The 7989-nt window shown below is 35.5% G+C and overlaps 1 protein-coding gene across 1 annotated transcript in view; it reads left to right on the top strand.

Moving 5' to 3' along the window:
* The window catches only part of LOC106111750, a gene marked incomplete at its 3' end in the record, with an annotated part of 42296 nt that overhangs the window by 16003 nt on the left and 18304 nt on the right, over nucleotides 1–7989 (top strand). The window contains exon 2 of the mRNA XM_013293894.1: nucleotides 5648–5702. The remainder of the gene's footprint in view (nucleotides 1–5647; nucleotides 5703–7989) is intronic.

Raw genomic sequence — 7989 nt, 5'->3', positions numbered from 1 at the left:
TCGACAAACATTCGGGAGACCGCGAGACTGCGAGACCAAGGATGTCACCTCGGCCCCTTTCCTTTAAGGTCGAGTCGCGCCTGAATTCATTTGTTTTGTCGAAACAAATGCAAGCGATTTTTTATCTATCTTGGATAACTAACGGGTTGTATGCTTTTCAATACTTTACATTTTGTGTCTTCACTTTGAGGAAATATTTAAGTTAAGAAAACAGATCAGTTTATAACTGCTTTTTAAAACTATTGAGTATAAACCTATCAGCTATAAAGCTGTTGACGCTAGTGACCGACAGTGTTGTTAGGCAAGGCGGCAACAATTTGTAGCACTTGTAACTGTTAACCTGAGAGTTGTTGCGCTTGGCCATCATTATGCGAGAGATCGGAACACAATAAAATGATAGGCCGCGAGAAAAACTCGGTTCATGTGCGGCCACTAAACTTGCGTGAGCTGACACAATGCATTACGACATCCAGGTGTAAGTTGACGGAAATAGCGTTTTGAAATAAAATCATATAGTGCCAATAAAAATAAGTAAGTGTGTTAGATAAAACATTTTTTAAATCAAGGGAAGCCTACCAATGATATCCTGCATTCGATAAGGGGGAACATGAGAATATTAATTAAAATTAAATTATATTATAAAACGCTCCGCTTATGGTTTGCGCTGCGTCCGATGGCGCTAAGTTCGCGTCTCCGGCAAGTGGCAGTGGTTATTGGCAGTGAAAGGTATCGAAATATCTGATGTTTGCGGCGCGGTGTTTACTCCCGCGCGCTATACATTGCTAGCTCACTTATATTCAAGGACATTATACTGATACATGTTTCGCAATGGACGCAGCATTGAACCGAATCGATAGATAACCATTCAGTTTCGGACATAGAAAGTTTAAGGTGTGTTCGCATGTAAATTAGCATTTATGGCGCTTACGACATCGCAACGTAACGAGCGTGGAGCTGTTATAATAGAACAAAATGGAGTTTTACATCTTGTGCAAGATTAGACCTTGATACTATCGTTAGTTCCATTGTACGAGTAATAAAAATAATTTGATTAGACATTCATATTACCTTAAAAAGTCACTTAACCGTTAAAACCATTAAAAATTGTTTTGATAAAATATTGTGAACAAATAATTTTAGTTATACAAACAGTCCATCCAAAAAATGATGTCATGTTAAACAAAAACGATTCTAAAATTTAAAAGTATTAGAACAATATTGAAAAACAACTATAATTTGCATTAAATTGATTGATCATATGAATATGTTTCCTACACTTTGTTATTTCAATATTCAAACATTGGCTATTTGGAATTTTCTCGTATTAATAAAAAAAATATCTATCTAGTGTTAAACAGTTTAAAGGCCTCTAGAATTGAGGAAAACTCTTGAATAAAGAGAACCGAACATTTCACAATCATGTTACAAATATTGAAGCCCAAATATTACAATTAAATTCCAGTTAAATAACTAAAGATCAATGAAGTGCAGTCAGAGGAGCGGGATCGTCGTAACTCCCACGAGCGTCATGCCTGCCTCCTTTGCTTTGTGACGACGTGACGCAATGATTTGCTAATTACCTTCCCCTCCCCCGCATCACCTCCAAGGCGCCACACTCCAGTGGCCAGTGAACTTGGCCCCTTGCTGCTTCACTGGATAGAATAACCGCAGCATTTTTAAACTCATCAACTTGTCGAATTGATGGAGATTAGTCTATTTGTCAAATTCCCTGAGAATCCCCTAGTCTAATTTTGTATGAAAGTGTGAAGAAAATCGATATTTGTAACTTTTAACCTTGAGGCAAACCAATGTCTCCCATAGCTATTATTTATATCTCTCGTGTATATAAAACAATAGTACATTGTCTGCGTGTACCGAAATTATTTGAAGTTTCTCTAATGTGCGCTCCGGGCGTTACGTGCTGTCATTCTGAGGCATTTATCGGCTGAGGATACACTAGAGTGGAGAGTTTTGTACTAGTTTTTTCAAGTGCAATAATGTTTGGTTAACTTGTAAGTGATGATTATTATAAAAATGCAAGAGAACAGTACACTTAAGGGTATTAACGCTCTTGAACTGTTTTCTGCTTCTCGGTGTACATGTGAAATTGAAATCTATTTGTAATATAGCATCGCTGCGGTGTATCACCGCCTTTACGTCACCCGCGGGCTTCGGCCAAATGGGCTGTTAAAGTTATTGAAATATTTGTAGCCTCAGCTCTTTTTGCTCTAATTCTTCTCAGGGCTCGACCACACGGAACAACGTATATTCACGAGATTTTACACTTTATTGCTATCGAGTTAAGTTTCTTATTTGCATTGTCTAAGTTCTTGGAAAGTCATATATTGTTTTGTCGATGACCGCTAAGTGCATGCCCTCGTGTCATCGCTGACCGTAAATTTATATTGTTTCAGCAATTACACTTGCTAAAGCAACTTCAATCAATAACTAAATTGAATTTTCGTCTTGCGGTTGGTACTGACTACGTCTTCAGTTTGAATCTGCCAGTTGTAATAATACAAATTACCTTTTTAAATAATTAATAATTGACACTAACAATACTTATGTTAATAATCTTCAACAGTCGTTTGAATTATATGAAAGTTAATTATTATTCACTTTAATTTTGAAAGGATTCTACGAGTTTTAAAATTAAAGCAGGATTCCACTGATATTGTCGATTGTGTCTCCGGTATCGCGATGCAGTGCTGCATTGTGCTGACAGCGCCCTCTGTGCGCTGCGGCTTGTTTCCTGAAATGATATAAACGCACCATTGCTTTGTGATCGTCCCTAAAGTGACAGCCCACTGTAACAATCTTGACTGCTTCCTAATGAACTCTTGTTAAAACATTTAAATTTATTTCGTCTAACGCTCACTTTACAAATCAGTTATTTTGTAACGAACTGTTTCATATTTTAAATCTTAATTGCATTCCAACAGAGCCTTCTAATTTTTTTTATGCCCTTTAACGCTCTTCTCTAGGCTTCAAAGCCCTACAGGATACGTTATCACCCATTTGGGAAAGACTAATGTAACTAACATTGATACAAAGATGACAAAGTATAAAGTTATAGTTAATTAATAGTTTGATGTGTGTTTTATTTTGCATTTCTAGAAGCTTCCACTTGTGTTTTGCAATCATCTTGTTCGCCGCAACTCTCAACAATATAGCTCGTTGTGTGCAGAGCGCAGTGGCCCGCAACGCTGAAAGTCGCTCGTTTTTTGCTCAACAACTATCCGGCTAAAGACTTTCTCTGACAGATTTATACGCTATCCTGCGATGCATGGTACTTACATCTTTGAATGAACGATAAATGTACAAAGATTGTATTAACGACATGACAATACAAAGTCTTAAGATGGTTATTAAATTATGGACTTATACGCAAATTAAATTAGTTGTATCGAACAATGTTTATCAATGCATGCATTTCGTTTTATTATCCCATATTAAATCACTAATACTATTGTGTACAATGTGTACAGTTAGTAAATAACGCTACAATGTGTACAATACTGTGTAATTAACTCATTTGTGTAATTGCCGAATGTCGCAATTCAGCGCGGCCATTTTCAACTGAATACATTACTATTAAAATTCTCGTTCGACTAGTTAACTATGAAAATGCACAAATTGCAAGAATATAGAGCGAAGTAACAATTCGTACGTATTCGTAGACATTTTTCTCTAGATACGAACGTTTTTTTAATTCAAAAACGAGTATCTTGATTCCTCAGTAAATACAAAACGCAGCCGTACTTTGTTAACTTAATAAATGTTGTTTGAGATTAAACTTTTATCGAATGTTTAACAACTTTTAATAACATGAAAAAACATTACGGATAATTAACATCGATTTTTACGGCAACATCTTGCATTTTTAATCCATGCAAATATTGTTCTTATTACTTTAAAACATAGTTGTATTTCGATTAGCAGTGTCGTGTTATATCTTTAAAAGTTATGTGCTCATATCTTGCGAAAATTAAATTAGCGTAAACATTACGATGGTTACAATATGTTTAATTTTCACGCTTGTCAAAGAATGTATATTAAAATTAAACAGAAAAATATTGTCAGTAAATATTTATATGAGAAATTATCATACAAAAACTACGAAACTACTAGAAACAAATTCATTCAGAATTTGAGTTCTAGGGATAGTAAGCAGATCGGCGTGACAACACTGGTGATGATACTTTCACTGGAAAAATTCGCGGTCAATGTGAGTCACAGAATAATTTACTCAAATTTATTCATTTTATTCGCGAAACCGTTTTTATATTCATCTTAGATCGTCAGATACGATGAAGATAAAATTAGCAATCCCATTAGAAATGGACTTCATCAATATTCTCGTGGTCAAATAAATTAGCAATAAAAATTGACGGGGGTCAATGGCCGCGCCTTCGTTTTCAGTTAACAGATAAGCTGACATTAATTTGATTGCTATTTTGTGTGCTAACGCAATAATTCATTTGTTTATCTCTGGTGAGTAGTGACGCAACACACCTGTACCATTTTGCGATGAAATCGATTATGGGTGCAGTTCCATTGAGCGAAAAAAATGCCACCGGACGGGCTCGGGCGGGCCAGGTGGGCAATGAAAGTGAAACCGTTTCGCAAAGCACAGCGACACGCCGCACAGTTCGGGACTACGGTGACCATGTGATTGTTGTAACGTACATAAAAAATACAAAGTTGCAGTTTCATGCAATGTCTACATGTAATTGTTAAGAAAGTAAAAGTTGTATTTGATTTTTTTATGGATAATGACCGACGTAAAACAATGCACTGCTGATTTTGAACTGCCTTGCCCAGATTAAGGGGAAACTTTTTATGTGTAAGCGTTGTGCTTGAGTAACCTGAAATGAAATTATGTCTGATTTAACAGAAATAAATAATGGTTTCCCTACAGGCTCCGTTGTGTATCGTATTTGTATTAAATCACTGGGCGCATAAGTGTGGAGAAATTTTGTTCGTTATTGTTTTCAACGTCATAAAATATTTTTTCACAGAGAAAGTTCACAATTCCACCGTTTTGATTTCATTTTTTTATAAATCGTGTTTTAAAAATACAAAACATAAACAAATTACGATTGCGAAATATAAAATTCAGCGATTTCTAAAACATATTACGCTCTTCTAACGTGGAAGTTAATCTCTACCACCTTTTGTACCTAATTTTTATGAAATCGATATTAACCATAGTGGTGTGGCGTGTGACATGCATGTGCATGCTTTGACGACGGTGACCACACGCGTCACGTGATCTCGGATTATCTGTATCGTCATATAACGTTAAACATCAGGTCGATACGTAATAACTGTTAATCGGGTAATCGAACCCATCGCGGTCTTGGTACAGTTAACAAGACATAGAAAGGTATCAATTAAATTTATATCGAATATGGTTCTCGTGATGAGTAACCCATTGAGTATTCGAGCACCTGATAAGGGTTTTTTGCATACTTTGAACTATTGTAGAATTTTAGAAAAACAAAACTAATGTATCACACGGGAATCGTAATCTATATTTATTCATCAATTTAGGAGATACCTTTTAAAAATATGCATCTGTCTAAATTTACATTTTTTGTATTAACTAGTAAGACTAAGAAGTAAGATTATGATCTTTTTTCAGGTAGTAAAACATCTCGTGGTCTTGGAAGACGACGCGATCCGACTAGATTGCGGAGGTAAGGTGCCATTTCTTCAAGATTAACAAACTTATATTCTGAATTAATTGTTAACTTGCGGATTCGTTGGTTACAGATAATAAATTCAATTTTGCGGTCTTTTGTCCGCTGAATGTAACATCAAATGTATGTCATGTGGAGCCTATTTATGTTATAATTTGGAACGTAATGTGAAAACGATTTTGTTTAAATGCCACATATTTTCCAGTCATTCTGGTTATTGAAAAATAAAAAGATATAATTGGCAATGATGTGGCATTATGTAAGATTATGTAAGTAACGTAATTACACATGAGAGGTGCATGAGTTGAGTAAAGTTCGGAGAAGAGTTGCGTCAGAGTCGCGTTGAATGAACCGCGATTTCTGTACCTTTAAAGTAAGGGCTCTTGTACACGGACAGCTTCTGTACAGTATAACATTCTGTGTACAGCACACCTAAAGCTACTTCAATAGTTACTAATCGATGAACAAAAGGTCAATTTTATCTTGAATATAACTGGCATTTCATATGAATCGAATCGGAAAGAGTCTATCTATTTTTTTTAGAATCTATTGTAACAAAATATGTAACGGACATATCTATGCGCCAATGATGAAAATAGAACAGCCTTACTATCACATGCATTTCATAAGATCGAGTTATTAGAATTGATATAAATTTGGTGTCGGTGGGAGCCGCCAGGTGGCGCGCGCTGGGAACGGTATTGTGCTATTGTTCTTAAAAATATCTGTTAGCTTTGTTGTTGCGAATGATAGGCACATTGTGTTGCGCTACAATACTTTATTAAAGTTTCGAGGTCGGCAGTAACAACACGTTAGAGGATTGATTTCTACATAATAAGGTGTGAGTTGGTTAGATTTTGCTCTAGTCTATCTTTGTTCGAATTTTAAACACAATTATATCAAAAAATAAAGTCTTGTACCATCGTTAAGCTATGATAGTTTTTAATGCTCTTAAAGTGCATGAATATAACAAGCCTGGATCGATTAATCAAGGCGAATGATAACAAAAAAAGTGCACTAAAGTGCACTTGGCATCTGGCAGGTGGCAGTAGTGAGCGCTTGTGTCGCTGTAGCTCTGCAATCGATACGATCGGAACATCGCGGCCGCGGGACTGATTGAGTCTAAGGGAACGTCTACCCCGTTGTATGGTACAAATTAAACGCTTATTAACATAGAATGTTTATCGGATGGGAATCAGATGAGTGGAATTCAAGAAAGTAGTTTTATATGTGAATTATAAAACCAGTTTTTTATTAAATTAAATCGATAGAATTACTTAGTTCCTGTTTTTATGTAACTCAATTAATGACAGGAAACACGACTATGTAACAACCACAATATATTTTCTATGCTTTTCTAAATTGTCCTAAATATTTTATATGACATAATAAGTGTAGGCTATGTTACTCAACGATAACGTAGCTTTTTAATGGTGAAAAATTTGTTCAAATCGATCCAGTAGGTAATTTTTGTCAATACATACAAAATGCAAATCTTTCCTCTTTATAATATTAGTGTAGATAAAATGACTTGTTGATGATGATTGGTTTTTTTAATTCTGTATTTTAAGTTTTAGTAGTGGTAGGTCACCGCTTATTCTTATGTCGTGTACCATGTAGTAAGGGCAGGCGTGCGGCGTGCGGCGGGCACGCGCGGCCGCATCGCTCCTGTTAATTGATCGCTAGCACCTGTCCGCCGCATCTGGCCCACCTCGGCCCGCCGCACACTGCAAGCGATACGCAGCGATAGAAAAAATATACGACAGATAACCATAACAATAAATATCTGTCTTTGGATCTAACATTAAGTAAATATCTGTATGAGAAACGCCTTTTTATTATTCATTTGTAACCTTGTAGGTGTAAGTTCTTATATGAAATAGCACTTACTTCAACTGATTTTTAACACGAAGTTACAGTTATATTATTGAATTGTAAGATTTAATCTCAGTAAATATTTATATAATTTAAATTTATATAAATAGTTGATATTATTTGCCTTGCTTACTCGTATAGTGTGTTGCTAGCCTTTTACTTCCAATGGTGGCCAGTCCCGCTGTCGCGCGATATTTGACGTCTCGCTTAGCCATTCGCGTTTCTAAGAAAGCGATCTTCCATTGATATCGCCAGAGCCACTCATTTTACATTTTACTTTTTAATTGATCGCTCTATATTTAAATTCAATATTTTTTTTTACTTTTTAAGAACATGCTTGTTGTTGTCATTATAATTTTAAAGTTATAAGAAAAGAATTCGGAAATGGCTGAAACAAGTATTTTTAAAT

The sequence above is a fragment of the Papilio polytes genome, unplaced genomic scaffold (genome assembly GCF_000836215.1).
Source record: "Papilio polytes unplaced genomic scaffold, Ppol_1.0 DF824146.1, whole genome shotgun sequence".
Taxonomy (NCBI): domain Eukaryota; kingdom Metazoa; phylum Arthropoda; class Insecta; order Lepidoptera; family Papilionidae; genus Papilio; species Papilio polytes.
The sequence above is the reverse complement of the archived record's forward strand: the minus strand, read 5'-3'. Positions and strand labels throughout refer to the sequence as shown.